Source organism: Lepus europaeus, chromosome 6 (assembly GCF_033115175.1).
Source record: "Lepus europaeus isolate LE1 chromosome 6, mLepTim1.pri, whole genome shotgun sequence".
Taxonomy (NCBI): Eukaryota; Metazoa; Chordata; class Mammalia; order Lagomorpha; family Leporidae; genus Lepus; species Lepus europaeus.
In genome coordinates this window covers 95,206,610-95,230,684 of record NC_084832.1, presented here as the reverse complement: position 1 = coordinate 95,230,684, position 24,075 = coordinate 95,206,610, and the positions used below count along the sequence as shown (strand labels likewise).

At 41.6% G+C, this 24,075-nt stretch overlaps 1 protein-coding gene and 1 pseudogene across 6 annotated transcripts in view; both read left to right on the top strand.

Annotated features, from left to right (window-relative positions):
• ERC1 (ELKS/RAB6-interacting/CAST family member 1) overlaps positions 1-24,075 on the top strand; it is a 539,472-nt gene that overhangs the window by 317,415 nt on the left and 197,982 nt on the right. The window lies entirely within an intron of this gene.
• The window catches only part of LOC133762562 (recombining binding protein suppressor of hairless-like), a 70,022-nt pseudogene that overhangs the window by 5,546 nt on the left and 40,401 nt on the right, over positions 1-24,075 (top strand).

The window sequence follows — 24,075 nt, the reverse complement described above, 5'->3', positions numbered from 1 at the left end:
CCTCTACTTGATAGCTTTAACCTTGCTGCATATATCAAATAGAAAAATTCTTACCAACTCACCACCTCTCAAAGTTGATAACTGGTTTGAAAACCCCAAAACAAGTTGTCACCCGTTATCATCTGAATCAACTGAGTTTTTATGTTAAAAAAATTTGTTTCTTACATTATTTTTGCCATTTATATATTAAACCCTCTGTGTAGAAATAATACTGCTAGTTCCTATATATGATATGTGTGTGATCTTCAATAGTTTATGGAAAAATCTGCATTATCTTCTATTTTAAATAAATCATTTTCTTAATGACAATATTTTAACTCTATCACCCTTCATCATTCATTATAACATTATTTGTCTGTCTGTTTTTATTGGAAAGACAGAGTTAGAGAGAGATTGTCCGCCCACTGGTTCATGGCCAAGGCTGGGCCAGGCAGAAGCCAGTAGCCAGTAGCCAGGAGCCTCATCCGAGTCTCCCATGTGGGTGTGGGGATCCAAACACTTGGGCCATCTTCCGCTGCTTTCCCAAGTGCATTAGCAGGGAGCTGAATCCAAAATGGAGCAGCCAGTACTAGAACCAGCACTTATGTAGAATGCTGGTACTGCAGGTGACATCTTTACCCGCTGCGCCACAGCGCCAACCCCTGCATTTATATTTTAATTTCTGCAAACTTTTTGAAGTGCCCTCATATGTGTTCTTTTCCTTCAAGTAATTCAACAACTAGTGTCCATAAACTTCCATTATTGAAACGATCACTTGGGTATTACAGTGAGACTCCATTTCAGTGCTGTATTATTCATGATTTTGTCTTTACAGTTTCTTAATGTATATTACATTTTGGTATTGTTACTGAAATAAATGTATGAATTGAGTTCATCACCAGAAAGTAGAGGCCTCAGAATGTTGTTAGTTGTTTCTATACTTTGGGCTATCACAGTAATGTGCCTGGGATGTTGGAGTCTTGTATTTCTTTGCTTACCTGCAATAAGTTTCATCTTTAAGTAACTATAGCTATGGTAGAAGTGGGAAAATATAGAAAACTTATATGTATGTGTTTGTAGAAGATGGAGGGAGCTTTTATTTATTTTTTAAGATTTACTTAGAGAGGGAAAGGGGGGGTATCTTCTATCCACTGGTTTACTCCCCAAATGTCTGCAAAGGTTGGGGCTAGGCCGGGCCGAAGCCAGGAGCCAAAAGCTTCATCTGAATCTCACACATGGGTGCAGGGGCCCAAGGATGGCCATCATTCACTGCTTTTTCCAGGTTCATTAGCAGGGAGCTGGATCAGAAGTGGAGCAACTGGGACTTGAACTGGCACCTATATGGGATGCCGGTGTCACAGGTGGCAACTTTACCTGCTGTGCCACAGTGCTGGCCCCACTTTTATTTTACATTGTGTTTGTTTTTTGTGAGTTTTATATAAATGAAATGTTAGATATGTTGTTTTGTAATTTGTGGGGTTTTTTAAGTTTTTTTTTTTAATTTGTGTTTTAACTGAAGGATATTTGTGTTAATTTTTAAATAGCAACATAAAGATGTACTGTACTCTGTTTAACAACTGCTTTGCGTTCTAATATATTGTTGCATTACTTAATTATTTCTCTGCTGAAGGTCATTTAGACTTATTTCCAGTTTTATAATATTATAGACAGTACTGCAAAGGGGCATCATTATCCTTGAACCTCTTAATGTTTGAAAGCATATTTGTCTAAGATAGAGTCCTTCATGGAATTGCTAATCCAAACATAATACATACCTTGGATAACAAGTTGCTAAATGGCTCTAGGAAGAAGCACTACCCACATTTGATTTCACCAGCTGTGTATAAGAATTTACATATTCTCACACTCGGAGGTATACTGGAAATTAGCCATCTCTTAAATTTTTGATGACCTAATTTTATATTTGGAATACTTTTTCTTATAATTACTCACTGTCCTCTCCAGTAGGATAGTATTCTATACTACTATATTTAATTTATCTTCCTCTGATGAACGTTTAATTTCTTTCTCATACTTCACAATCCATACAATGCTACAAAATAATAATTTTGTGATATAAAATTTCATAAATATAAAACTAACCTTATAAAGAAGTCATTTCTAATGTGTTTCAGCTATTTTCTGTGGCTATATATGCTTGAATCTGGGTAATGTATAAAAAAAGAGGTTTATTTAGCTGGCAGGTTTGGAACCTGAAAATCCAAGATTGTGTGGTCCCATCAGTTCAGCCCCTGGTGAGGGTCTCAGGGTGTCTCACATCACAGTGGTAGTAGTGTGTATGTAAAAGCAATCACAAGGGGAGACAGGTAGCCAGAGAGATTCAGGGGCCAGATTTTCTCCTCTAACAACTTTCCTTCCTGTGACAATTCACTTCATGGGACTAGCGTTAGCACCCTCTGAAGACAGTGCCCCCATGACCTAATCACCTTGCACACTGCTACACTGGGACCAAACTTCCAGCATAGGAACCTCTGAGGGACACACTCAAATCACATTCAACATGCATGCTAGTTTGTCTGCAGGCCAAAGTTCAAGAAGTAGAGTTACAGGGTCAGCGTGTGTGTACACCTGTAATTTTCATTGCTACTGTCAAGATCAAGGTAGAAAACAGGATGTATAGTTTGTTTAAAGGTGGGGGGATAAGAATATACATGTACAGACACAAACGTATGTTGTTACAGCCAGTGTTTAACGGCGTGTTTAAGGAAAAAGACAAGAGCAAAGTTTTGGAATCTCTCTATGCATTTGTTTCAGTCTTGTGAATATATTACCTGTTTTCTTCATTTATTTGAAAGAGAAATAGTCCATTGACTGACTCACTCCCCAAATGCCAGCAACAGCCAGGGCTGGGCCATGCCAACGCCAGAAACCCAGAACTCAATCTGAGTCTCCCATCTGGGTGACAGGGACCCAAGTACTTGAACCATCATCTGCTGCCTCCCAGGGTGGACATTTGCAGAAAGCTGAATCAAAAGCAAAGTAGCCAGGACTCAAGCCAGGATTCCAGCATCCAAAAGGACAATTAACAGCTGCACCAAACACCCAACCCTACCTATATACTATTTTTAAATATTTCTTTAATTTAGTAGCAAAAGAATGTGCTTTCAAGTTAGAACTATATCTAAATGTGTGCTGTGACTAATGTCACAATACAGCATAAACATTGAATTTTCTTTGAACCTCAGTTTCCTCACACATGTAAATGAAACTAGCAAATGCCTTCCTATTATAGTCATGAGGATTAAATGAAAAAGTGTATGTGGAGTTATGTAACACAGTGGCCAGCACATGAGGCCTGTCAGGAATGGTGAATGCCTGTAGATGTCTTTGATTCTCTCTGCTGGAGTCGGTCCTGTAATCTGTTATGCCTGGCAGGTTGTATTCAGAGGGATAAACTCAGTCACAGAATATCTGTTATCTGTTCTTTCTCTAAGTGTAAATACGGAGGCAGAACTGAGCCATTTGTTTTACTAGGAAAGAGGCCGTTACTCTGGCTTGATTTTATGACAGTGACAGCAAGAGAAGTCATTAAATTATCGCTAGACAAAGGAAAAAATGCATGGGAAACTGATTATAGAATAGAGCTGGTATAGTGCTTTGGAGAGTAAAACACCTGTCAGCTATGGCTGAAGTGAGCAATCCTTAAGCCAAGTTTGTACATTATCAGGCATGATTGTGCCCTGTTGGCATTGGGGTGTGTGTGTGTGCGTATGTGTCAGTGTGTGTGTTAATGGGAGTTACTACTTATATGTTAGCACAGTTTAGCTGGTGATAGCTTCTGGGTAGTTCCTGTGGAAATTTTTGAAATAGTCTCTCTGTCTCGCACACACACACACACACATACACACACACAGAATACAACTTTTTAAAATAACTGTTCTCACTACACTGTTTAAAAATATCTTGTGTTCCTTCCAAATTCACTGTTAGTCTTCCCTTCTAAATTATTTGAATCTCCAAGATTTCATAGAACTTTTCTTCAAAGATGTAGAATTGGAAGAGACTGCAGAAGGGTTTGCTCCTGGTGATTCCTGTTGACATCCTGGCTGCCCTTGAGTGTAGTCACTAGCTCCAGAGAATTGAGGAGATCCTAATGGTTCTGTTCTTTCTTTTTTCCCTTATGTTCTTGCTAAAGTTTTGCCTTCTTTGCACGAATTTTCATCTCTCATCTCTGAATCAGTTTGCTGCTGTGTGCTTCAGATTATCGAGTCCCCTCTGACCTAGTCACTCTCTGCCACTTGAGATGGTCAGCTCCCTCAGAGATAGATGCATAGTTTTGAAAGTCCTGCCTAAACAGAGTTGAGCTAATTTTAAGTGCCAGAATTAAATTGATTTGCAGTGTTAATCTGATTATTCTGTAGAACTTCCTCTGAAATGTTATAAGAATTAATGCTCAGAATTAATATTCAGAAACATGTAAAAACTTACTCTCAAATTAATATAAAATCTATTTTTTTCTATAAATTTTGGATAACCTTTGCTCAAATTCAATACAGTTATCTAAACATGCAGTACACACATCTAGAACGTTCTATGTGATGGTACTTCGAACACTTTGTAGAAAAATGGAATTAAAAGATAAGTTTATATTGGTACAAAACTTTTTTTGAAATGCTTGTGTAATTTTTCCATAATAGACATTTTCTATGAACCTTTTGAAGATCCCTTATATAAGTGAAAAATATTTCATGAAATACTTTTTCTCTCTACATACTGAACATTCAGGTACTTTGAATTTTTTCACTTATTTTAATACAAATGCAATAGCACTGACTTAATAAATACTGCCGCATTCTTTGCTTTGTGTATCACAAGTTGTGGTGCTCTAACTCTTGAATTTTCAAGTGTCTCCTCATCCAATCAGCCTGCATGTGTACTACAACAGACACAGTTATGCACAGCTCCACACTTTTCCCCTCACATTCCACTGAGAACTATCCAGTTTATTAAACATTATTTTTTTTAAAAAAATTTTATTTATTTATTTGAAAGGTGGAGTTACAGACAGTGAGAGGGAGAGACAGAGAGAAAGGTCTTCCTTCTGTTGGTTCACTCCCAAAATGGCCGCAACGGCCAAAGCTGCGGCGATCTGAAGCCAGGAGCCAGGTGCTTCTTCCTGGCCTCCCCCGTGGGTGCAAGGGACCAAGGACTTGGGCCATCTTCTACTGCTTTCCCAGGCTATAACAGAGAGCTGTACTGAAAGAGGAGCAGCTGGGACTAGAACCGGCATATGGGATGCCAGCGCCTTGGGCGGAGGATTAACCTACTGCGCCACAGCGCCGGCCCCTAAATGCGCTTTTTAGTTACTTGATCATTTCTATTGTGGATTTTCTTCTGTGACTACAAACCTATGGTAACCCTTAAGGAGTCTTTTCATATTATTAAAAAAAATTACTGAAAATAAGAAAATACCTCCTGCTTCTTGCAGAATAATTCTGGGACCTGTCTTTCATTTCTTCCTCTGTTCTCAGTAGATTGATTGATTCTGTTTGACTTCCCTTGGCCTATTCTCTCCATCCCTCCTGTCACTCATAATTTGTACTTCGATGCTTCTAGCATGGATGTCCTTAGCCTCCTAAGTGGTCTTCTTGTCCCTTTGTAATACCTTCCTCACAGGGCCTCCTGGGATGCTTAGTGTAACATGCGAATGTGTCTTCTACTTCAGATTCTTCAGTGTCTCAAGAAACAGGTTTTCTCCTTGTCACTCTTCATGATGTGCCCCCTGCTTTCTTCTACCTCTTTATGTAATATTTGTTCATTTATTCTCATTACCATGTAGCTTTCCACTCAGTGACTATTCCACAATTTATCCATTTAGTCATGAATAGGAATTTGAGTTGTTTTCTGTTTGGACTTATTACAAATAGACCATTTATATTTCATTTTATTTGCCATTTTACATTCAGTCTTTTCAACTCTGCTGTGTTGTTCAGGCTCTTTACTCCACTTTTGTTTACCCATAGGCCCTATTGGTAGATCAGTGAACTCCTAGTGCTTGCCTAGCAAAGAGCAGGGATTTGCCAAGCAGCAGTGTTGCCGTACCTGTACCTAACTTCTGCCACTCCTGTGAATGTTGACCACATTTTTATTTCTAACTTAGCAACAATGTTGGCTACAGGAGATCAGTAGCCGATTATTCACATAGAGGATGGAGCTCTTTTATGCTTAGTGGAAGAATATTGATGACAACTGGAGTCAGACTGTTACCTTTTCTGACCTTTCTGTCTCAAGAATCCACCAGGGATGAAATCTGCCTTAGGCAAAAGAGAATCCTTATAGAAAGTATAACCTATGGGACTGGTGCCGCAGCATAATAGGCTAAGCCTCCACCTGCAGTGCCAGCACCCCATCTGGGTGCTGTTTCGAGACCCGGCTGTTCCTCTTCTGAACCAGTTCTCTGCTATGGCCTGGGAAAGCAGTAGAGGATGGCCCAAATGTTTGGGCCCCTGTACCCATGTAGGAGACCCCAAAGAAGTTCCTGGCTCCTGGCTTTGGAGCAGCTCCTCACTGGCCATTATGGCCATTTAGGGAGTGAACCACTGGATGGAAGACCTTTCTCTCTGTCTCTCCCTCTTTCTGTCTATAACTCTACCTCTTAAATAAATAAATAAAATCTTTTTTAAAAAATGAAGTATAATCTGAAGGAGAAAAGAATTATCAAGTCCAATTTCTCACTCAGATTCATTTATAAATTCAGTATTTATTCTTCATAATTTTTTACATGTTCTTATATATGAATGTGTCATTGAAGCATAGTGGACCCCTCAGATATTTTTGTCTAGGACTTAATTTAGTATCTTAACTTGGCAGCTGCAGTGCTTTCTAAACTAGAAGCAAAAAGAGGAAGTGGCCCCACAGGTCAATGTCACTGTAAAAGGAAACAGTACTGATTAATGAGGTAGAAAATAAAAGTTTGTTTTCATTGATTATGTTTTAGTAACAAATACAGTCTGTGGATTCTGTATTTATAAATTTGTCTACTTTTTGAAGTTTATTTGTGACCCCCAAATCAATACTTATGTTTTTGGTCATTCTCGGGGAAAAAATTTTGAGGCTCTCAGTGTTAATGTTCCCTGCTGGAATGAGATTGATGCTCTGCTGTCTCATTTCAGCTTTCATACTGTAGACAAGTGTCCTTTGCATTTTTCACATTTTTACTCTTTCTGTTGATTTCTCTATTTGAAAATGGCCTCCAGACATAGTGCTAAAGCTGTCTGGTGTTCCTAAGTGTAAGAAGGCTGAGATGTACCTTATGGAGAGAGTACCTGTAGTAAATCAGCTTAGTTCAGGCATGAGCTTTAGGGCTGTTGGTGTGAGTTCATGCTGTTGAAGCAGTGATGTATTATTAAATAAAGTGCCTTTAAACAGAAACACACATAAGACAAGGAAGGTTATGAGGTGATCGAGTGACAGAGATGTTGCATCCAGAAGCTCCAGGAACCTGTTCGCCCCCAAGGCCAGGGGTTCCGGATTTGCTAATTTAGCTTGGTTATTTTAGAGAAAATACCTATCTTGAATTAAGAGCACCAACTGTGCTTGATTGGTCCTTGCTTCTGGTATCAAGCTAGATTTATTCTTATTTTTTTTTTAATTTTATTTTTGACAGGCAGAGTGGACAGTGAGAGAGAGAGAGAGACAGAGAGAAAGGTCTTCCTTTGCCGTTGGTTCACCCTCTAATGGCCGCCGCGGTAGCGTGCTGCGGCCGGCGCACCGCGCTGTTCCGATGGCAGGAGCCAGGTGCTTCTCCTGGTCTCCCATGGGGTGCAGAGCCCAAACACTTGGGCCATCCTCCACTGCACTCCCTGGCCACAGCAGAGAGCTGGCCTGGAAGAGGGGCAACCGGGACAGGATCGGTGCCCCGACCGGGACTAGAACCCGGTGTGCCGGCGCCGCAAGGCGGAGGATTAGCCTGTTGAGCCACAGCGCCGGCCGATTTATTCTTATTTTTTCAGAGGCTTGGTTTTTCCAGTAATTATCACATGGACCAGTTGACTTGCCACTTGCTACAGATACATGTAACTTTATCCCAAGCTTAAATCTGGGGTTAGAGGGTGGTATTTGGCCTGGCAGTTAAGAGCCTGTGTTCCATACTGAAATGCCTGGCTTTGTTGCTGAGATCCCCCGCGTGATTCCTGCTTTCTGCTGATGCAGACAATGGAGGCAGCAGCGATGGCTCAAGTGCTTGGGTTCCTGCCTCCCAAATGGGAGACCTGGGTTGAGTTCCTGGCTCCCAGCTTTGGTCCCAGCTGAGGACTATGCCAGCTTTTGGGGAATGAATCAGAGAATGGGATAAATGCCCCCTGCCTGCAAACCACTTCCATATAAAATTTATAAAGAAAGGATTTCCCAGGGGCATAGCAGGTTCATCTTCCACCTGTGACACTAACATCCCATATGGCTACCCGTTTAAGATCTGGCTGTTCTCTCTGCCTCTCATTCTCTCTGTGTGTAACTCTTTCAAATAAATAAATAAATCTTTAAAAAAAAAAAAAAAGATCTCGCTATTCCACTTCCAATCTAGCTCCCTGCTATTGTGCCTAGGAAAGCAGCAGAAGACGGTCTAAGTGCTTGCGCCCCTGTACCCAAGTAGGAGACCCGGAAGAAGCTCTGGGCTCCTGTATTCTGCCTGGCATATCCCCAGCTTTGGGGAGTGAACCAGTGGATGGAAGATTCCCACCCTCCTCTCCCCCTTATCTCCTCCTCTCTATGTAACTCTGCCTTTCAAAGAAAAGAACAAAAAAGAAAATATTTCCTTTGCTCTGTATTCTCTGCTGCCATGTGTAGCATTCATGAACTGTGGAGCCTGATTGCCTGTGATGCTTTCATTTAATCAATCAGACATTGTGTTGTCAGCATAAAAAATGCAGCTTCTGCTTTGAATTGTCTGTTTTACAAGTTTAATTTAAAGGCAAAACCACTTCACTCCTGGGAACTTAAGACCTCTAAAGCTTATTCTCTTCCTGATGAATGTTCTCTGTGGGCTCTTCAGATGAGTATCTTTCAGCCGTGGCTTTGGGTGATATATTAGAAGAGCATGCAGTTGGTTTAGAAGACTTTATAAATAGTACTTGTTGTTCAGTACAATGAATGTTTGTCTTTTTTAACCATTTCTACTTCTCTCCCATAAGTTTATTGAACATACCCAACTACATGGTGTGAAGCATTATCTCCCTTTCTGCTAATAAAATTAAGTAAAAGGCTAAGAGTTAATCCCTAGTCAATAGCATTTTTCTAAGAAAAAAATAACTTCTTCCCTTGCCATGTTCAACAGTGATAATCTTTCTGGAATTATTAACCAAAACATTCTCTGTTTTGATGCTTTGAGAAGTAATCATCTGATTCTAAATTCATGACACGACATTTAACAAGCGTCCTTGTGCTGATATGGGGGGTTATACACTTGAATTGCTATAATCCACTGATGCAAGTGAGGAACCAAGTAGAACTTAGATCCTACATGGTGAAAATTTTAGATGCTTGAATTACTTGAATTGTTTAGAGTTATAGAAATTCGAATCTCTACTTGAGGAACAAGAGCTAACCAGAAATGCCGTTGTTTTCAGTCTGAAATTTCAGAATTTATTTCCTTTCAGAAGGTAGGAAACAGCCCATTATCATCTTTTATTTCTCTTTTTATGTGGCCCCCCACTAATTACTATTTTTAACTCTGTATCTTCATTAGCTTTTGTGATACCTTGTTCTCACACTGCTTATTTTTCTTCAACTATCCCTTTTAATCCTTTGATAATGGTCTGTTGTTACTGCTGCATCATTTATATTTCATTATTAGTTAAATTTGTTTTCCCTACCTGTGACTTTTTTTTCATTGCTGTTTAGTGTGTAAGAATTGTTATATAGTAAACGCTTAGTAACGTTTGTGGAAGTGAACATTTTCCACTTCCTAAATGTCAGTGTTCCCTTCCAGCCTGAGTTTGTTCATCTCTCCTACAGGCTGGCCTACTGAGAGGTCATTAAAGAGGTCCCTGAAACTAGACTGCTTGGGATCTGATCTGAGTTCCATCAAATTCTCACCATGTGAGCTTGGCAAGATACTACTTAAAATCTGTTTGTCTCCATTTTCTTTACATTGAAGGTGATAGAAACTCCCTCCTGTAAAGGCACAGTGAATTAATTAACTTGTGTGCACTTATAGAACAGGAGCTACCCTATGGAAAGTGCCTGATGGGTGTCAAGGGATATGCTCGTTTTTTCATCTTTCAGCCTCAACTGCCTGTGCATCTGTGTCTCTTTTGCTTCCAAATATTCATTAATTTGAAAGGCCGAGTTAGGGAGGGGAAGACACACAGAAAAGATCTTCCATCCCTTGGTACAGTCTCCAAATGGTCACAACTGCTAGGGCTGGATCAGTCTAAAACGAGGAGCTTAGGACTGCATCAGGGTCTCCCATGTGGATGGCTGAGGCCCAAGCCCTTGGGCCATCTTCTGCCTTCCCAGGGGCATTAAATGGGAGCCAGATCAGAAATGGAGCAGCAGCGTGGACTGGAACCTGCACCATACGAGATGCCAGCATCTCAGGGGTGGCTTAACCCTCTGCACCACAACGCTGTCCCCTGTTCTGAAGCTTTCTACACTTAATTTTCTCCATATGACCATTTGGCATTTTCCAGTCAATGTCCTACAGGAATTTAAACTAAGCTTACCTCATTACTTCTACCAGCACAGCTGTTCTGCCTTTTACATTTTCTGTCTTAAATAGTGGCACTGACCTCCATCTAACTCCCTGAACTTTATGGTTTTTGTATTTTATTTATTTATTCTTACCTAGAAACCTTTTATTTAAGGTATACAAGCTTCATGCATTTCATATATACAAATTAGTCACATAGTGATTCTCCCCAGCCCACACTCCCACCCTTCTTCCTCTTCCCTCTCCTATTCGCATTCTTATTTTTTGCAAAGATCTATTTTCAATTAACTTACACAGATTAACCCTACATGAAGAGTTCAACAAATAGTATGAAAAAAACCCTAAAACCTTGATTTCTCCTTCTCTCCCTACCTCAGTTGCCCCTGCAGTGCATCCCAGCCTCATCTTCCTCCTTGCTTCAGCTTCCTCTGCCCTCAGGCTGTTTTCACCTTTTCATTTATGCTTCTGCTGCTAAAGATATTTCCACAAAGTAAATATTTGCAATGTCATTTTTCCACTTAAGAATCTCTGTGGGGGACAGGCACTGTGGTGCATCAGGTTAACACCCTGGCATCCCATATGGGCACTGGTTCCCATCCGCCTCTCTGCCATGGCCTGGGAAAGCAGTAGAAGATGGCCCAAATCCTTGGGCCCCTGTACCTGTGTGGGAGATCAGGAAGAAGCTCCTGGCTCCTGGCTTCAGATCCACTCAGCTTTGGCCATTGTGGCCAATTGGAGAATGAACCATCAGATGGAAGACTTTCTCTCTCTCTCTCTCTCTCTCTCTCTCTCTCTCTCTCTGCCTCTCCTCTCTCTGTGTAACTCTTTCAAATTAAAAAAAAAAAAAAAAAAAGAATCTCTGTGTACTGTCCCACCAGACCCTGCACGATTTGGTCCTAGCCTGTCTTTCCAGCTCCTTTCTGTTCTCCTCTGTCTCCTCTTACTCTTGAAGCATATGTACATACATCCTAAATGAGATGATTTCTGACCTCTTGTAGCTGGATGTTTCTATCTGGAAATGGAACCCCTGCAGTATCAATGAGGAAATGATATTTATTAATGATGAAAGCATTACCTTTTCCAGATTTTTAAATTCATTTAACAAATAATTATTGTCAGACACCGATGAGTGACCAAAAAGGAATAATGACATAAGTATACAAAAAACCCCGAGCAGTCACAGTAGAGAAGGCAAAAACACTAGTATAAAATAATGTCTTATAAAAGTAAACATGAGAATGCTGTGTGGAAGCACAACAGAAACTGCCCAGTGAAAATTGGGAGGGGGGCTGCTCACAGAGGAAGTGATAACGAAGTCGTATCTAAAAATTAAGATTTTGCAAGTAGTGGAGTAAATACATTCTGGGCTAGTGAGCATGGTAACCTTACTAAAAACAGACTACACTTAAAGGTTGATGAAAGACAAAGGGCATTCTAGGCCAGTTTGGGCAACAGCAAGTAGTTCTTTGGGAGGGGAGTGATGTTAGGTGGGAAAGTTGGAAGTAGACTGTTTCCAGAAGTTTTGGCATTTTCTCTGTATTTGGAGCCTTTGTGCAAGGATGTAAAATTCACAAGTTTGTGTCTCAGGAGTAGACACTCTGGCAGCAATATGGGAAATCAGTGAGAGAGGCCAGTGAGTGGGAGCAGGAGGCCCTCTAGGACAGCTGGTACAGTCTGCTGAGAAAAGAAAGAGTTTGAATGACGATGGCAGTGGGGGTGGCAGGAAAGTCAGTAGTCAACCGGACCACAGAGCATTGGCGTTATTGGCACCTTTTGAGGCTAGTGAGGGGCAATGAGTATATTATTAAAATTGTGGGATTTAGAGTTAAGTAGAGCTGTGCACAAAGCTTGGCTCAGCTGCCTATTGTGAAGGCAAATTCATCACTTACGAAATTGGACATGATAACTAATTCATAAGGATGTTGTAAGCATAATATGAGCATTGATAACATTTGAAAATCACTAGGAATGCATAATGTGTAGTAGGTTCTCAGTGCATGTTTTGGTTTCTTTTCTTGCTTTCCATTCTCTTGTATAAATATGAGGGAACTGGTATTCAGAATGGCTAAGTAATTTGAGTACAGTTGAAAGGCAAATTCAGTGACAGAAGAGAGACTAGATCCATGGCCTTGATTACAACTAAATTCTTTCCATTATACTAAGTCACATCTATAGTCACTTATTTTCATTTGTGCAATTTTCAGTAAAGAAAAAAAAGGGTAGAAACTATTGGTTCATATTTTTTCAACTTGATATGGTGTAGTACTTAAGGAAATTGCTAAGGATTATGCGGTCATTATACTAAACCCATTCCAGAGGGGTAGGTGTTGAGTTCCAATATATCATCTTCAGTAAGATAATTCCCCAATAGCAGTTTCTATTAGGTTTACCTCTTTTCAGCTGAAAAAATTTTCCAGTGCTCAGCCTTTTTGTTGACATCTGTAGTAACTTGCCCCAGTAGTTATTTGTCCATTTTCTAAGCTTTCACTAACATTTGTCCATTTTAGAAGACCCAAAGTGTCCTTGATTTTGTTGTATTAATTTAACCACCTCTCCTTTTTTTTTTTTTTTTTTTAATTTGACAGGTAGAGATATAGATAGTGAGAGAGAAAGAGACAGAGAGAAAGGTCTTCCTTCCGTTGGTTCACCCCCCAAATGGCTGCCACGGCTGGCGCTGTGCCGATCTGAAGCCAGGAGCCAGGTGCCTCTTCCTGATTTCCCATGCCAGTGCAAGTGCCCAAGCACTTGGGCCATCCTCCACTGCCCGCCTGGGCCACAGCAGAGAGCTGGACTGAAAGAGGAGCAACTGGGACTAGAACCCGGCGCCTATATGGGATTCTGGCGCCACAGGCGGAGGATTAACCAAGTGAGCCACAGCGCCGGCCCCTCCGAGTCCTTTTTTCAAAAAAGATTGATTGATTGATTGATTTGAAAGGCAGAGTTAGAGAGAAAGAGGGAGAGAGGGTGAGACAGAGAGAGAGACCTTCTATCCACTGGTTCACTCCCCAGATGGCTACAAGGGCTGGAGCAGGACTGATCCGAAGCCAGGAGCCAGGAGCTTCTTCCTGATCTCCTATGTGGGTGCAGAGGCCCAAGAACTTGGGCCATCTGCTGCTGCTTTTCCAGGCACATTAGCAGAGAGCTGGATCAGAAATGGAGCAGCTGCGACTCGAACTGGCACCCATATGGGATGCTAACACTGCAAGTGCTGGCTTTACAAACCTCTACACCACAGCACCAGCCCCTTCCAATTCCTTTTTCCACTTCTGATTTTCCTTTGTCCTGTTGATTAAAAATTTTAAGAGTTTGTACGCAACAAAAAGAAAACTCTAGTATATCCAATGATACCTATACTTTCCCTTCCATCTCTCTCCTTATTGCCAAGGTTCTTCATCACAATAGGAAAAAAAATTTTTTTAAGATTTATTTATTTGAAAGAATTACCGCAATGGAGAGGCAGAGAGAAAGAAGATCTTCCATCCAGAAGTTGAGCAACAGGAATGAAACCAGTGCCCATATAGGATGCCAGCACTGCAGGTGGTGGCTTAACCCACTATACCACAGCACTGGCCCTGGAAAAAATCATTTTTAAAATAACCTTAGGTCTCCCAAAACAAGACCCAAGTTGAAATAAAGCAATTATGAGTGTACATCAACAAAGTTCATGGATGAGTTTATTAAAGCATTTTTGAAATCCATGCAAGTTTTTGCACAATTCACTTTTTTCCATAAACTTTTTGAAGAGCCCTTGCACAGTCATGCATCCCTTCACAACAGGGATATGTTGCAAGAAATATGTTAGGTGATTTTGCTGTTGTGCAAATATCACAGACAGTACTTACACAAGCTAAGACAGCTGCAGTGTTACTTGGTGATACAATCTTATGGGACATTGTTGTATATGTTGTGGTCCGCTGTTGTCTGAAACGTTACCATATGTTTTGTGGGGGAATCAGAGGAATGTTTAACTTCTGGTGAATAATATTGGATGTAAGTATGCAGAATCTGAAACCTGAATTCAAATTATTTTAATGCCAACAACACTTACTTGATGAGCTGAATGAGTCTGGTGATAGAAAAAAGAAAAGCTGGCAATCAAAAGCATCACATATCAGCTCCTTGCAATTTGCTCTGCATTCAGTTTCATTATTAGCTTTCCCTGCAACAAATGTAAGATATCAGTTAATTTTGAAAATAACAGTTCCTACACTTAGTATTGTAATTTTAAAATACTTTTATAAATAAATGAATTTGTATTTCAGAGTGAAAAATCAGTCACTTTTGTAATTCTTTTACTGCCTTACCATTTGATAAAGGCCTCAAAAATTGATATTCTGTGAATGTTGTGAATATTGAAAAGCAAATGCTACCTTTATATAAGTATATTGCAATCCAACTTAGAATACAGTCTCTTACATATTTTATAGAATCCATTTTCTCAGTGTTCTTTAAGTTTTTCCTCGAAATATGGATAGATAGAAAGTATAGCAGATCAGTTGCAGAGAATTAACTGTGATCACCTTCTACCCAGGGGAAAAATTAAAGTATTAAACCCACGTTCCAAAATTGAAAAGTCATAGGGAAAATATTTCGCTTAGAGGGAGTTACTTTTTTTTCATTTTTTTTCTTTGCTATTCCTTATTTATTTATTTTACTTATTTAAGAAATGCAAAGAGAGAGAGAACTTCCATCTGCTGATTCCCTTTCCAGATGCCCATATGGGTGTCAGGGGTGTGACTGCTTGAGCCGGCTGTATCCCAGGCTGTGCATTAGCAGGAAGCTGGCTTGGGGAGTAGAACTGAGACTTTAACTCTGGCACTTCAGTAAGGGATACAGGCATTCCAGCCAGCCTGCCCCCATTTCTTATGAAGCTACTCCTCACCTTACCTTGAAATCTGTGTGGTAGTTGTTCCTACCTCCTGATGTCCTCTACCTGTTTTCCCAGAATTTTACTTCTGCCGCATTACCTTCCAGGCTCTTAACCTCTTTGACATATGAACCCTAGTTTGTTTGTTTAAGTTTTTTTTGTAAATTTTTTGGAAGGTAGAGTTACAGAGAGAGGGAGAGACAGAGAAAGCTCTTCCATCCAGTTTCACCCCCCAAATAGCCACAATGGCTGGAGCTGAGCCAATCCGATGCTAGGAGCCAGGAGCTTCCTCTTGGTCTCCTACGCAAGTGCAGGGACCCAAGCACTTGGGCAATCCTCCACTGCTTTTCCAGGCCATCAGCAGAGAGCTGGATAGGAAGAGGAGCAGCCGGGACAGGAATGTGGGATGCAGGTCTACAGGCGGAGGCCCAGCCCACCACCCCACAGTGCTGGCCTCGAACCCTAGTTTTTAGCAGTGATCGAATCTGAGTCAGCTCTCTTCTCCCTACCTCAGCACCTGCCCAGCTCAGACAAGACACTAGTGCTGCTGGACTTGTTGAGAGTCATACAGTGCAGGTCCATTTAGGATGTGAGTGATGAGTTATACTTCAATTTGAACAGTTTTCTGTATTAGCATATCTAATGTTAGTCACTACTTACTCTGATCTGATAAAATGGGCAAGTGGATATAATAAGTTTTAAAAGTACACATCTGTTCTGGTTTTGCATTTGCTTTGGAGAAGGCAGAGAGACCAGCACTTGCCTGGCTTAGTTTTCTCTAACTACTGGCAGGTGACAGACAAACTGATGAGTTGATAATGAACTCAAAAAGTCTACCCTACTGGCTAGGCGAGAAAGGAACCCAGAGACCAAGTGTGCCTCACTCTGGAACTTGCCAAGGTGTTGCTTTTTTTTTTTTTTTTTAAGATTTATTTATTTATTTATTTATTTGAAAGTCAGAGTTACACAGAGAGAAGGAGAGGCAGAGAGAGAGGTCTTCCATCTGCTGGTTCATTCCCCAATTGGCCACAACGGCCAGAGCTGTGCCGATCCTAAGCCAGGAGCCAGAAGCTTCTTCTGGGTCTCCCACATGGGTACAGGGGCCCAAGGACTTGGGCCATCCTCTGCCGCTTTCCCAGTCCATAGCAGAGAGCTGGATCAGAAATAGAGCAGCTAGGAGTTGAACCGGCACCCATATGGGATGCCGGCACTGTAGGTGGCAGCTTTACCCACTAGGCCACAGCACTGGCCCCAAGGTGTTGCTGCTTAATAATATAATTCACTTCGAGGAGGTTAGCAGGTAGGCTTTCCTGGATGCATGTCAGAAGTGTAACTTACTCATGGATACAAAAGGACATATGTTACTTTTTTTTTTATTTGGCAGAGTTAGACAGGGAGAGAGACAGAGAGAAAGGTCTTCCTTCTGTTGGTTCACCCCCCAAATGGCCGCCACAGCCAGCACGCTGCACCGATCCGAAGCCAGGAGCCAGGTGCTTCCTCCTGGTCTCCCATGCAGGTGCAGGCGCCCAAGCACTTGGGCCATCCTCCACTGCCCTTCCAGGCCACAGCAGAGAGCTGGACTGGAAGAGGAGCAACTGGGACTAGAACCTGGTGCCCATTTGGGATGCCGGCACCACAGGTGGAGGATTAACCAAGTGAGCCACGGCGCCGGCCCCAACATTATTTTATAAACATCGTAAGTCAGAGGACTTCGTCTTAGTCATTCGAATAAACCAGTCAGAGAGGAAGCATTGAAAGCAGGGCTTGAATGCAAAGTTCTTTTTTTTTTTCTTTTAAGATTTATTTATGTATTTGAAAGACTGAATATGTGCTGGTTTACCCCCCAACTGTCTGCAACAGCCCGGGCTAGATCAGGCCAAAGCCAGGAGCCAAGAACTCCATCCAGGTCTCCCACATGTGTATCAGAGCCCAAGTATTTGGGCTGCTGTTGCCGTTGATTTCTCAACAATGTTGCAGTGGGTTCGTGGTGGGGGCAAGAGGCGCGGAGTCAACACACAGACCCCGGGAGTCGGGTGAAAGCAGGCTTGAGGCGAGCAGCCGGCAGACTCGTTTATTACAGTTGGTACAACAGCTTATATAGCCAAGACCAGCCAATCTGGTCAAGGGGCGGTCTATGCCCCAACCAATCACAGCCTGTTGCCAGGCAGTTTCAAATCCATCCAGTCACAGCCTGTCGCCAGGCAGTTTCCAAAGCCATCCAATCACAGTCTGTTGCCAGGCAGGCTCCGTTGCCAGGTGGGTTTCAAAGCCATTCCTGAGTAACTGATGCTCGCTTGCCAGTGGCCACCTTGGCATGGCCTTCTCATTCCACTACAGGCTGCCCCCTAGGTACATTAGTGGTAATCTGGATCAGAAGTGCAGTTTAGCCACAGCTTGAACCACTCACTCAGATAGATATAGGCATCCCAAGCTGCACCATAACACCCACCCCCAAAGTTCTTTTTTTTTGGGGAGGTTTACTTACTTATTTGAAAGTCACAGTTACAGAGTGAGAGGGAGAGACAGAGAGAGATCTTCCATTCACTGGTTCCCTCCCCAGATGGCTGCACCAGCCAGACTTGGGCCAGGCCGAAGCCAGGAGCTTCATCTGGGTCTCCCACATGGTTGCAGGAGCCCTAGCACTTGGGCCATCTTACTCTGCTTTCCCATGCCATTAGCATGGATTGGAAGTGGGGCAGCTGGGATTCAAACCGGTGCCCATATGGGATGCCAGTGTTGCAGGTGGTGGCTTTACCAACTGTGCCACAGTACCAGCCTTGCTGGCAAAGTCCTGAGGCTGTATGGAGCATCAAATGGCAGAAGACACAGGGTGCACATGTCTCTGACTATCTGGTGTCTTTCTCTCTTCTTATAAAGTCACCAGGATTTAATCATGGAGACCTCACCTTAATAACTTCATTATTTCCAAATGCCCCACCTGTAAACACTGTAGTCAAATTAATGATATTAAGATTCTACCCTCTTAATACCATTGTCATATGACTTTGCAGGTTAAACTGTTGCTTAAATTCTTGGGTACAAAACATATTCAAAGCATAGCACCATAGTATACTCTTTTAGCTAGAGTAGAGGTTAAGAAAGTGCTGAGAGCTTGTGTGTCCACAGTTTTGATCAAAGTGCTAATTTGACCAAATCAGGTTGGATTTTGTTCCTTATTCAATTCATGTTACATTTTTTCTGCTGTAGGGAAACAATCCAGAGAAGCCAAGACAACTAATTTGATTGGCAAATGAATGAGGGTACATTTCATAAGATTGTAAATTGAACATCAGAAGGATGGGAGTTGGAAGACAGTTTAGTAAAGCAAATAATCTATATATAGGATATATATGTACACACACATTTCAATCCCATTCATGTTTCTTCTTAAAATTATTTATGTATGGAAGATGGTGCCTGTTGTGACAAATCTTTGAAATTACGAGACTGTCATTCAAATGGAAGCATTATAATTCGCAACCATTATGATCTCAGAAGGAAGAATGATACAGATACGCTGGCTGGGGTGTTTTGAGGTGACTCAAAGTGTTCCAGGCTGGGACTTTCCTTAACATGTTCTTGAAGGACCATGCGTGGATTAAAAGGAAATTTGGTGAGCGACTGCCACTCACGCGACTCACTAGAGAAGCTATGTGAAACGATTTAAAAGAGGGGATCAAACAGTGCTTATTCTTCATGCAAAAGTTGCACAGAAGTCATATGGAAATGAAAAAAGGATGTTTTGCCCTCCTCCTTGAGTGTATCTTATGGGCAGTGGATGGAAGCAAAAGAAAAAAAAAAAAAAAAGAGCAAATGGAACATGATGGTTGTTCTGAACAAGAGTTTCAACCTTGTGCATTTATTGGAATAGGAAATAGTGACAAAGAAATGTAGCAGCCAAACTTGGAAGGAAAGAACTATTGCAAAGCCAAAACTTTGAACATATCTGATTCAGACAAGAGAAAACACTTCATGTTGTCCATAAAAATGTTCTATGGCAACAGTGATGACATTGGTGTGTTCTTCAGCAAGCAGATAAGAATCATCTCGAAGCCATCCAAAAAGAAACAATGACTTGGCCGGTGCCGCGGCTCAATAGGCTAATCCTCTGCCTGCGGCGCCGGCACCCCAGGTTCTGGTCCCTGTTGGGGCGCCGGATTCTGTCCCGGTTGCCCCTCTTCCAGTCCAGCTCTCTGCTATGGCCTGGGAAGGCAGTGGAGAATGGCCCAAGTGCTTGGGCCCTGCACCCGCATGGGAGACCAGGAGAAGCACCTGGCTCCTGGCTTCGGATCAGCGTGGTGCGCTGGCCGCTCTGTCTCTCTCACTGTCCACTCTGCCTGTCAAAAAAAAGAAAGAGAGAGAGAGAGGGAGAGAGAGAGAGAGAGAGAGGAAGGAAGGAAGGAAGGAAGGAAGGAAGGAAGGAAGGAAGGAAGGAAGAAAGAAAGAAAGAAAGAATCACTGAAAAATGTGGATTTGTGCATTGCCTTAGGTACAAAGGTGGCTCTATTTAATCACCTTCAATCCCAGACAATCAGTACCAGATATTTGCTTATAGAAGGAAGTAACTTCCGTGCCAGTTCTCAGCAGTGGGGAGCATTTTATATTCATCTCCTGGGTGATGATGAATCAGAAGGAGAAGAATTTACAGTTCGAGATGGCCACATCCATATGGACAGATGGTCAAGCTCGTGTGTTCAGTTACTGGCATGGCACTCCCAAGATGGATAATTAGATAAGTGATAAGCATTGCTGGATGCAGATGATCCTGTTCTCAACTCCATAAATGTGCATTTACCTTAAGAATAAGGTAAAATGTGCCTTTCTCAAGAAAGAAATAATTTAATTTCAGGTCACTCCATGCCCAAAAGAACCAAATAAAGAAATGATAAATGATGGAGCTTCCTGGACAATTGTTAGTACAGATAAGGCAGAGTATAACTTTTATGAGGGAATGGACCCTGTCCTTGCCCAGTCACCCCTGTGTCTGTCATAGAAAGTCTTCAGTTGAATGGCAGAGAGGACATGGCAATGCTTGAACTTACAGGCCAGAATTTCACTCCAAATGTACCAATGTGGTTTGTGATGTAGAAGCAAAAACCACGTACAGGTGTGGAGAGAGCTGTTGTCCCAGACATTTCTGCATTCTGAAAAGGTTGGCGATGGGTCTGCAGCCAGTCCAGGTTCCAGTAACTTTGGTCCGTAGTGCTGGAATCATTTATTCCACCAGCCTCACCTTTACATACACACCAGAACCAGGGCTGTGGCCTCACTGCAGCGCAGCAGGAGCCAACTCAAGCCGAGTGCCCCCAGTGAGTCAAACACAAACAAGGGAAGCTACACAAATACCAGGACAAATGCAACCAACATCACATCACCTGCAGCCACGATGATGTCCTCACTGGTGTCTTTTTGTTGGGACCTACACTTTCTCGAGGGTGGCAGAAAGTTGACAGAAAAAGGAAAGAAAAAAAACCCAATCTTTTTGTGGTTTCTTGGGAAAACTTTTCATACCAGGTGATCCTATTCAAAGCCCCCATTACCTGCAAGTGCTGATTTGAAATGCAGAAGCCACAGTAAAACAAAAATGACATACAAAATATATATATATATATATGTATGTATATGTATGTGTTTGAGAGGCAGAGTTAAAATGAGAGAGAGAGAGAGAAAAAAAAAAAAAAAAAAAAAAAAAACTCCCATCCGCTGATTCACTCATTAAATACCTACAGCAGCGAAGGCTTTTCCAAGCCAAAGCTCAGTGCAAGAAGCTCAGAAGAGCTCTCCCATGTGAGAATAGGAGCCCAATTACTTGAGTCATCACCACTGCCTCCTAAGGGCCACATTAGAAGGAACTTGGACACAGGATCTGGAGCTGAGGATCTAACAAACCTAGGCACTCTGACATGGGACACAGGCATCCTAACCGCAGTGAACAGTTGGCCAGTTACCCACCTACCCCACTCACTTTTCAAATTAGATAATTCAAAGATGTTAATTATTTTTTTAAGAATTTATTTGAAAGGCATAGGAGAGGGAGATAAAGAGAGGTGTTCGGCCGGTGCCATGCCTCACTTGGCTAATCTTCGCCTGCGGCGCCGGTACCCCCGGTTCTTGTCCCAGTTGCTCCTCTTCCAGCCCAGCTCTCTGCTGTGGCGCGGGAGTGCAGTGGAGGATGGCCCAAGTGCTTGGGCCCTGCATCCGCGTGGGAGACCAGGAGAAGCACCTGGCTCCTGGCTTCGGGTCAGCGCGGTGCACCAGCCATAGCAGCCATTTGAGGGGTGAACCGATGGAAAAAGGAAGACCTTTCTCTCTGTTTCTCTCTAACTCTGCCTGTAAAAAAAAAAAAAAAAAAGGTCTTCCATCCGCTGATTCACTCCCCAAATGGCTGCAATGGCTGGGGCTGGCCTAGGCCAAAGCCAGGACATGCTTCCAGGTTTCCCACACGGGTGCAGCGCCCATGCACATAGGCCATCTTCCACTGCTTTCCCGGGCACATTAGCAGGGAGCTGGATTGGAGATGGAGCAGCTGGGACTTCAATCAGTGCCTATATGGGATGCCGGCACTGCAGGTGGCAGCTTAACCTACTATGCCACAGCACTGGCCCCTAAAAATTGTAATTCTTGTCATTGACTGTTCCAAATACTTATTCCTCTTTCTTATGGAGGAAAAAAAAAGTAAATAGAAGTTACATGAACATTAAAGGAGAACTTAAGGATTACAATTTTATTCATCTTGTCTTATGAATATAGTTTATCTTTTGTTTGTCATAATACAAAATAAGTGCCAATTTGTCCATTCATCTTTCAGTTCCCCAAACATGTTTCTTTGGATGTCTCATTTCTATATTTTATCATAATTGTTATCATTGCATAGTGTCACTTCAATTGAATATTTGCTTTTTATTTAGTAATATACATACTCATTCTAAAGTCAAATAAATCTTGTTGGTTTGAAGAGCCTACTTGCATTATGAACCTACCAATCTTCTACTTTTTTTTTTTTTTTTTCTGACAGGCAGAGTGGATAGTGAGAGAGAGAGAGAGACAGAGAGAAAGGTCTTCCTTTTTGCCATTGGTTCACCCTCCAGTGGCTGCCGCGGCCAGCACATCGCGCTGATCCGAAGCCAGGAGCCAGGTGCTTCTCCTGGTCTCCCATGCGGGTACAGGACCCAAGCACTTGGGCCATCCTCCACTGCCTTCCCGGGCCATAGCAGAATGCTGGCCTGGAAGAGGGGCAACCGGGATAGAATCTGGCACCCCAACTGGGACTAGAACCCGGTGTGCCGGCGCCGCAAGGTGGAGGATTAGCCTGTTGAGCCACGGCGCCGGCCCCAATCTTCTACTTTAATATATATGATCCAAAGCCTTATTATTGGAGAAAAAGGCCATATTATTAGTAATAGTAGCCAGAGAAATATATTTTCTTTCCGTTAAAGTTTTTTACAAGTTTATCTCTTGATTCTTTATTTTCCGAAAGTAAAGAACAAAGATACTTACTATACTGTTTTGCAACATCTGGTAAAGTGGAACAAGGTTAATCAAAACATTTTACCCAAAACCCACTAATTGAAGAGAGTAAGTCAGAGTTGAACTAATAGTTCTTCACCTTTTAATCGAATAACTTAACTGCAGCGAATCTCATTATTCTACTTAATTAACTTGCTTATCAAGTGATAACTGACCTCATTCTTGGGAAAACCTGAATCTATAACAGTAAGAGCATTCATAACAAAAGCTTATCCTTTGAAGCAGAAAAGCAATTCATCTCTGTCAAAATAGGAAGCAAACTAAGTTTTGATCCTATCTGATAATGCCATTTCCAAATTATACTTAGGTAAACATTCTTTATTAGAGCCAAAAAGATTATGTGCTAGATAGAACTTGGAATAGACTGGGAGCCATAATTCTTTGTGTTTGAAAGGTGATGTTTTAGATATTGAGTAAAAAGTCTCCCAAGTTTTGCTAAGACTGCTTCCAAGGACAAATGTTTTAGGTTGAAAACTCACTATTTTTCAGTTTCCCTTTTTAATGTCTAGTACATAAGATAATTTCTTCAATCATTTTAAATTCATTGTTTCTCCCTCTTGGAAAAATTATGGAATGCCAAGATAAAGTAAAACTTAGATATCTTTCTAAGAAAATGTTACTCCAGACTAAATTTTAGATAAACTGTTTCTGTGGTTTTTTAAAAAATAATATCAAAAGTCTGTGGACAGTGTGTTGACTTACATCCCACTGAAACTAAGATATTTCAGTTGGTGATGAATGCATTTCCTAGCATGTTACTTTATGAATAACCAGTGGTCTGTAAATTTTGGTTTGCCTTTGTTTTTAATTCAAAATTAACTCCTATTCTCTTCCATCTTTTGGTTTTGCTTCTAAATCTTGGATCCTAGATTTCTTAATTATTTCATTAATTCAAATTTTTAATCTAGACTCTGGGCTAGAAAGGTCTTGGACATTTCTGTTCACATAACAAGAATTATTTTCATGTGTTTTGTGGACCCTTGCATTTATAGTAATTCTTCATGTCCTTATGTTCTAACAGTGGAATTCTTAT